We start from the raw sequence: 8,727 nt of genomic DNA on the forward strand, positions 1-8,727 counted from the left end.
ACCATGGAACAAATCCTCCTAGAAGCTATGCTAAGTTACATGGAGGACAGGGAGGTGATTTGGGACAGCCAGCATGGCTTCACCAAGTGCAAGTCCTGACGACCAACCTAGTGGCATTCTATGAGGAATGACTACATCAGAGGACAAGGGAAGAGCTATGGATGTTGACTGTCTGTTCTTCTGTAAGGCCTCAGACACAGTCCCCTACAACATACTTCTTTCTAAATTAGAGAGAGATGGATTTGACAGGTGGACTGTTCAGTGAGTGAGGAATTGGTTGAATGGTTGCATCCAGAGGGTAGCGGTCAACAGCTCGATGTCCAGATGGAGATCATTCACAAGTGACATCCCTCAGGGGTCCATACTGGGACTAGTGCTGTTTAATATCTTCATCAGTGACATCGACAGTGGGGTCGAGTGAACCTTCAGCAAGTTTGCAGACACCACCAATCTGAGTGGCACGGTCGACACGCCTGAGGGATGGGGTGCCACCCAGAGGGACCTGGACAAGATTGAGAAGTGGGCCTGTGTGAGCCTCATGAGCTTCAACAAGGCCAAGTGTAAGGTCCTGCACCTGCATCACGGCAATCCATATCAATACAGACTGGGCAATGAGTGGATAGAGAGCAGTCCTACCGAGAAGGACTTCAGGGTGCTGGTGGTCGAAAACCTGGACGTGAGCCAGCAATGTGCACTCGCAGCCTAGAAAGCAAATCACATCCTGGGCTGCATCAAGAGTTGTGGGGCCAGCAGGTCGAGGGAGGTGATTCTCCCCCTCTACTCCGCTCTGGTGAGACCCCACCTGCAGTTCTGCGTCCAGCTCTAGTCCTCAGCACAAGACATGGACCTGCTCGAGCAGGTACAGAGGAGGCCACAAAGATGATCAGGGGGCTGGAGCACCTCCCCTGTGAGGACAGGCTGAGAGAGTTGGGGTTGTTCAGCTCGGACAAGAGAAGGCTCCGGGGAGACCTTCTAGCGCCCTACCAGTACTTAAAGGGGGCCTATAAGAAATATGGGGGCAGTCTTTTTACCAGGGCCTGTTGTGGTAGGACAAGGAGTAACAGTTTTAAACTAAAAGAGGGTAGATTTAGACTGGATATAAGGAATAATCGTTTTACAATGAGGGTGGTGAAATGCTGGCATAGGTTGCCCAGAGAAGTGGTAGAAGCCGCATCCCTGGAAACATTCAAGGTCAGGTTGGATGGGGCTCTGAGCAACCTGATACAGCTAAAGGTGTCCCTGCTCACTGCAAGGGGGCTGGACTAGATGGCCTTTAAAGGTCCCTTCCAGCCCAAACTATCGTACGATTCTATGAAACTATACTAACTTATTGTCAAAGAATAATGCTGCTATTCTGCAGGCTATGTGCAAACATTGATTCCTAGGTGCAAGTTTACACACCAACATATAACTTACCTTTAGAGAATTCATTTTAGCTCCTTGTTTTCCTTGTCAGGACAGAACTGAACAAGAAAAATTACATGAGGAACTCTACAGACAACACTGTCACACAGCTGCTCTGTAATGCCACCCAACCCAGGAAGGATCCCAGGAATTCATCAGAGAGGCCATCCTGTTTCCCTGCAGTAATCTACTTACAACCTGTTACTACAACTTTAAATTATCCTTCAACAGTCAGAGTTCATGTGCTTTAAAATATAAATCAAAGCAAAACCACAAAATGAAAATATCTCTGAAACAACTCCAACAAAACCCCTTAAAAGAAAATTCAAGGATACTAGCAGTATGACATAATAGCTTTAGGTCAAAAGTGTTTGTCTTATCTAAAAACATGGCAATTCTCTTGCTTGGAAAACAGGAGATGAAGAATACCCCTAAATGTGAATTTAAAGTGTTAATCTATGTAACAGATGAGATGTTTGCAACTTCTGAAAATTACTTCAATTACTAAAGATAAGAATACAGGAAGAGCATTGGAGAAATAACACAGACTCCTTCAGACCAGCTCTGTACGCCAATAAGAGAAAACCCTGGCTGATTTTACACAGACACTTATTTTATTTCTTTTCATTTTCACAGTACAATTTAAGGTATGTGAGACTAAAAACAAAGAAGCAGAAAGTAAAGACTGTACCGTTAACAAAGCACAGAGGGTTAAGGAAACTCAGAAAAGATTTTTTTTTAAAAAAAAAACAAAGCAAATGACTAGTATCTGTCTTTCTCCAAAGTCACTTTTGGACTAAGAAACTGAAGATATTCCGCAATAACTACATTTATTTGCATAGGACTCCAAGTATTTTTTTTGAGATGAGACAGAAAAATAGATACACACATACATATGAAAACATAAATTAAGACAATCTGGAATGCAAAATATAGTATTTTGCTATACTAGAGAAGATAAACTAATATTAATCAGAAAAAAAATATCATAGAATCACAGAATGATTTGGATTGGAAGGGACCTTTAAAGACCATCACACATCCAACCCCCCCACCATGGGCAGGGACACCTTCCACTAGACCAGGTTGCTCCCAGCCCCATCCAACTTGGCCTTGAACACTGCCAGGAAGGGGGCAACCTCTTCCAGTGTCTCACCACCCTCAGAGCAAGTGTCTTGCTTGTATCCCATCCAAATCTACCCTGTGCCAACTTAAAAAGACTGACTGCCCCTTGTCTTGTCACTACAGGCCTTTGTAAAAAGACTCTGTCTTTCTTGTAAAGCCCCCTTTAAATACTGAAATGCTGCAACAAGGTCTCCCTGAAGCCTTCTCTCCTCCAGGCTGAACAACCGCAACTCTCTCAGCCTGTCCTCACAGGGGAGGTGCTCCAGCCTCCTGAGCATCTTCATGGCCTCATCTGGACCTGCTTAAGCAGGTCCATGTCTGTGTTGTGCTGGGTGCCCCAGAGCTGGACACAGCACTGCAGGTGGGGTCTCGCCAGAGCAGAGCAGAGGGGGAGAATCACCTCCCTTGACCTGCTGGCCACACTGCTTGTGACGTAGCCCAGGATGCGGTTGGCTTTCTGGGCCGTGAGTGCGCATTGCTGGCCCACATCCATTTTTTTGTCCAGCAGCACCCCCAAGTCCTTCTCGGCAGGGCTGCTCTCAATCCCTTCATCCCCCAGTCCATACTGATATTGGGGATTGCTGCGATGCAGGTGCAGGACCTTGCACTTGCCATTCCACAATGGCAAACAAAGACTATTTTTACCGGTTCCATTTTAAACCTGGGAAACATTTAGTGGTTCTGAAGAAAAGTAGTAGTTTTTAAACATTATGTAGACTTCTCTGGCTTGAACTTTTACTGTAATGTAATCTTGCATGAAACATCCTTTGCCCCTAAAATTTACACATATGTGTGATTTCAATAACACTCCATGGAAAACTATGTGGCATATATATTGGAAGGAGGGAGGGAAAGCAGTTAAAGTCTTGTCTGATGCTGATGGTGTTGGAAACACAACTTTCCTGTCATTCTGAACATTTCAGAATTTCCACGGGACTGCTCTTCAACCAAAGCAGATCTCTCTTTGCTATGTATCATTGTCAATTATGCAAATACTATCATGGGATTAGAAATATAGCTGGTTCCACAGTGTATTTGTAACCTCCAGCTTCTCAATTTTCTTTCTTACTGGCATGAGTGACCTTAGCAAAGGCAACAAAACTGCAGCAGTGACAACTGCAGAGAGCAACTTCAAGTTTTCAGATTCCAAGGTGAAGTTAATTAACTAGTCAGGTAAATGGTAACTACAAGACACCTAAACAGCAAAGCTAAAACAAAACAAAACAAAAAAACCCACAACCCAAACCACCACACGCACACACACCAACAAAAACACAAGCCCAAAAAACCCCAGTAAAAAAAAAAAAAAAACAAAAAACCACACAAACCCTGCTAGTCAAACTATTTAACAAAGCTTTATTACTGAAACAAAAAGCAATGTAGTGCTAATCAATCACAGCAGAGGCGTCAGACCAGCGTGTGAGAAACTGCTCAGGACAGATTATATCCACCATAGTACTAACAAGGCCTTCTACAGTGAACAAAGACCTAATGACATTTTCTAAACCCATTTTTTATAGTTGTTCCATTGAACAAAACCTGACGGCTGTAGAAGACATTCCCTTTTAAATTTACATGTTTAGTTTCCTTTAATTTTCTGGAGTGTGTATGCCTGATAGGAACACATAACAAACAGATATGTATAAACTTACAAACAACATACAACCATGTCTAGGAAACTCCATGGGTTTTCAATAAGCCTAATCATGTCCTGGCACACATACATACCTAGTCCTCTAGACGTGCATGGCACAAGTAAATATTAGAGGGACGGTATAAAACCTCCTTGCTCAATTTTTGTCTTTTCACTACTGATACTATTATTATAACACTGCCACTGTTGTTGTTCTTCGGGGTTTTTTTTATAATTAATTTTCATTCATAATATTTTGCTGATGCATATATATATAAAGGGCACCACCAACATTGTTTAGCTTTTCAGTAGATTTCTAGCAATATGTTTATTCAGGAATAATACATTGTATTATTAAAATATTTGGTTTTTTTTTTTAAGGACTAAACGAAAATTTATTAAAGAAGGAATTGCTTGAGTACATGACCACAAAAAGCCTTGGAACTAAAGTTTCCAGAAGCCTCTTCCGTAATTTGGTCACTTATTTATAAGGACAGCCATTTACTCTTCTCATGTCCAGGAAAACAAACAAACAAACCAACCCCCAACACACACAAAACCCCCAAAGTTGCTATAAATTCTACCACTTCATTTAGTTGAGTTGCCTACACAGAAGTCATACGTTCTCAGAAGTTGAAAAGTGGTGCTGCTTTCCCTACGACTACAGCTTCCCACCCCCCGCGCCCAAGGAAGAAGAGTCTTTTTTCTCTGTACCCCGGAGAGACTAGAGAGATATTAATCCACTATGCTTCACACTGAAAAATCAAAGAGATGAAAGTAAGGATACCCATACTCGTAAGGAAGGCACAGTCTCTTCTCATTGCTAACCTCTATAGCTAGTAATTCTCTCAAAAGTGGTCTCTGTCTTTAAGGAATGTACTTCAATTACAGCACACCTACTGATGTTATGTTTACAACTACAAACCCATTTCTGCAACTGGTAAGCACAGACACACACTCAAAGAAGAAAGCGCAATCAGCAATGGTTAGTAATGATGGAGGGGTCCGCGCAAAAAAATTAAGCTGCAGTAGTAGTGCCTTCCCCTGCAGAGCATGTTCTTGTGACTCCTCATTTCCTCTACATACTATTTGAACGACAAATAGAAGACAGACTGAGCAGTCGTGGATTATCAAGGTTCTTCATTTTTAAAAGTTGCCCAATTTCCAGTATGCGTTTACACATGCCTAGGAGAGGGATACTGCTACTTACATAAAAGTGTTACAGCATCAAAACTCAAATTTTTTCTCAGAGAAAAAAAAAAAAAAATTACAACACGAGATCGTCAGCGTTCAACTTCATTCACGAAGAGTGCTTAGGACGGCGTTACCGAGCCGGGGAGCAAGGTTACGCCGCCCAGCTCACCCAGCAGCACACCTCCCACTCTGGCGGCTCACGATATTTCCCTTCTGCCTTCAAGGCAGGATTTCCAGGCTACGAAGGTGGGCATGAGCTCAACAGCGGGAGCTGGCTGAAGCCAGGCCACCTGGCAGCTCCAAACTTTCTGACGGTCCCGGCCAAGGGAGCCCCGACACCCCGGGGCCGCGGCCGCCGGCCGCCCCCGCCCCGCGCCCCCCCACCGCCCCTGCGTTACCGGTCGAGCGCCCGGGCCGGAGGCGGCCTCCCTACCCCCGCAACCAACCATCCCGGCAGCCCGTCACCTCCAGCCATCGCGCCTCCCCACAGCCCCCTGGCCCACCGGGGCCCGCCCACACACCGGCAGCACCGCCGCCCCCGGGGCCGACCGGCCTCGATAACCTGCGGCTTGTTTACCTCCGCACGCCGGCGCTACCCGCTGCTCTCGCCTCCTCCGCCTCGCTCCCCTCGCCTGCCGACGGCGCCGAGGAGCTCAGGCGTCCCCCGGAGCCGCCTCCTGGCCCGCCCCGTCCATGATGCGACGGGCTGCCGACGCCCAGATCTGGAAGTCTGCCGTCCGCGCCCCCGGCCGGATCCGCCTCGCCCTCTCGCAGCCCGACGCACCCTGCCCGAGCCTCTCTAAGTGGCGCTGGGGTCGCCGCCAGCGCCGCGGGGAACTTACCGGCTCCTCACAGGGGCTCTCCCCGGCCCTGCCTGCCGCCTCCGCGCCCGCCACCCAGCGCCTCCATTTGCTTAGCGGCCACTCCTCTCTCCCTCTTCCCTGCTCCTCTCCGGATACGGCGCCCTCGGGAGTACCCGCTCCGCCGAGGCTCCGGCCCGCGGGCAGCCAGGGCCGTCACTTGGCGGCTGAAGTGACGGGGAGTGCCCGCCCGGCTGGGCGGCTCCCTCCGCGCAGGCAGGGCGCTGCGGTTGCCGCCGTCTCGCTGCCCCTTTGTTCGGTGGCGGCTCGTGGCGGCGATGACAACTGCCAGCGGCGCTCCGCGGGCTCGGGAGGCCGCTGCGCCTCAGCACCTCCCTGCCGGCCAGCAGTGTCTCATGCTCCCGGCCCGGCCCGCAGCCCGGTCTCCTTTCCTCATTCGCCGCCCGCGGTCAACAATTGGTGGCGGCGGCAGCAGCAGCAGAAGTTCAGGCCGCCGACCCGGAAACTCATCGTCAGCTGAGGCCCGCTGGGCTCGGACGGGAAGCGGATCTGCCGAGCCGGGGGAGGGAGCAGAGCGGAGCGCAGCGGGGCGGGGCCGGGCCAGGCCAGGCCGCTCTGCGGCGGAGCGGGGCGCGTGTCGGTCGTAGGGCTTGGGCTCCGGGCGCGGCAAGAGGATGCGGCGAGGAAGGCGACGGCCGGTACCACCGAGGGAGGCAAGCAAGGGAGGGAACGAGCGAACGGGGCCGGGGCGCTGCCCCTCACCCCGGTGGTGTGGTCCTGAGGACGTGGGAGGCGGTGCCGCTCTGCGGGGTGGCAGCGTGAGCACCCTTCGGGGGGCCCGGTACCCGGCCAGCTCCTGGGCACGACCAGGAAAGTTCGGGGTGCGTTTCCCGGCCGTGAGGCGCGGGGCGGCGGGGTGGCTGCTACCGGAGCGGGAGGTACCGGCGACGCCGCGCCGCTTCCCCCCCGTCGTGCTCCTCTGTCAGCGGCCGGCTCCTTCCGTGGTGGCGGTCTCGCCGTGCCGCAGCGAGACAGCGCTGCGGGGGAGGCCGAGGCCAGCGCGGCTCCCTGTGTGGGGCCTGCTCTGGCGGGGCGGGCGGGGCGGCCTCCCCGGCAGGGCCGGGGAAGCTGCCCTCTGCCCCGGCGGGTCCCGGGCTGGCGAGAGGAGAGAGACCTGGGCTCTGGAGGTGCTGTTGGGCGGCGCAGGGAGGAGCTCGGCTGAGGCATGTTCTCTAGAACCTGCGTCCGTTGGGACGGGGACGCGTTGTTGGTCCCGGATTTGGTCAGGATCCGTTCACTGGTGGCGCCTGCTGAAGGCCGTCATCGTTATCGTCACGGCCTTGCAAGTCCACCCTGCTTCGTCCTCTGGGTTTGTTTTCCGGAGTCACGCCGCAACTCTCGGGGCTGGCTCCTTCCCGGACGTGCTCCCCGCCCCTGGATTTCGGGGCAGAGGGAGTTCGCCCGCCGCCCGGCCCGGCCCGGCCCACCAGGTTCCCTCCGCCCAGGCCCGTGACCCAAACCCAGTCCAGCGCGGTGCGTCCCGGGAAGCCGGGGAGCGTGCATTTCGGGCTGCCCGTAAGGGACGGCTGTTTCTTGTTCCTTCCAGAACTCTTGACATCCCAAAGTACGAGCTCTCGCAAGTCGACACGTTGCTTAATTAACGTTTTCAGCTGCTACTGTAGTGCAAATAGATAGATATTTCTATTCGGGTGTTGTTGGCCAAGTACCACCATTAAGTCATGTGACATATTTACCTTAACTGCGGGTGAAAATCTGCATGCTGTTATTTATGTTGGGTTTTTTAATATGTTTTCAGCTAGTCTGATCCCAGCAAAAATACTGGACTAAGGGCATGGGAATCTGAAGACCTCTGTTTCTCGTAGAAGAGGTGAAGAAGCTAGAAACAGTAATGTTAAAAATCTTTGTGGAGGGGTTAATATGCAAAAAAAATTGTGCTTACTGGTGATAAGGGATGAAAGGGGGTTCATTTGCGGATGAAGAAAATGATGAGCTGGAAGGTGCTAATGACCAGACATGACCCTTTTCAAATCTGATATGTGAAGTGATTTAGCCTTAGGAGGTTTTCCCTATAATTTTCCTAAAGTTTTATTATTATAGGAATTGTCACTTTGGGTTAAACAGAAGGGTAAGGGGTAAGCAAAGTTTCATTTTAAATGTTAAATCCTTTCAGAGGCTCTGTATTTCAGTGAATTGTGCACCAGTTTGCAGCCCCACTGAAGTAACATGAAGTAAATTAATCCATATTAGTTTATTTTTATCAGCTTTGTTGCTTGGGCTGTAGGTAAGACTATGTTCTACCTTTGGCGGGGCGGGGAGAGAAGGAAGATCAGGTATTTTCTTGAAATCTCTGTGGAAGTCTTAGAAATGCAGTACTTTGTCATAGCATGTTTTATAAATTACAGTGCTTGTCACTTTAGAATTGTTTTCTTTTTCAATTTCATAGTCTTAAAATTCTTTGACCTTTTGCCTGGCTTGCAAAATGAGGAAGATAGTTCCAAAGTGGAAAAAAAAAAAAAAAAAATTTAAAAG

At 49.9% G+C, this 8,727-nt stretch overlaps 1 protein-coding gene across 1 annotated transcript in view; it reads right to left on the minus strand.

The window, feature by feature from the left end:
- The window catches only part of ANKIB1 (ankyrin repeat and IBR domain containing 1), a 98,142-nt gene extending 91,906 nt beyond the window's left edge, over positions 1-6,236 (minus strand). The window contains exon 1 of the mRNA XM_086466323.1: positions 6,199-6,236. The gene's annotated coding sequence lies outside the window, so the exon portion shown is untranslated. The remainder of the gene's footprint in view (positions 1-6,198) is intronic.
- Positions 6,237-8,727: the final 2,491 nt, after the last annotated feature.

The sequence above is a fragment of the Leptosomus discolor genome, chromosome 6 (genome assembly GCF_034619465.1).
Source record: "Leptosomus discolor isolate bLepDis1 chromosome 6, bLepDis1.hap2, whole genome shotgun sequence".
Taxonomy (NCBI): domain Eukaryota; kingdom Metazoa; phylum Chordata; class Aves; order Leptosomiformes; family Leptosomidae; genus Leptosomus; species Leptosomus discolor.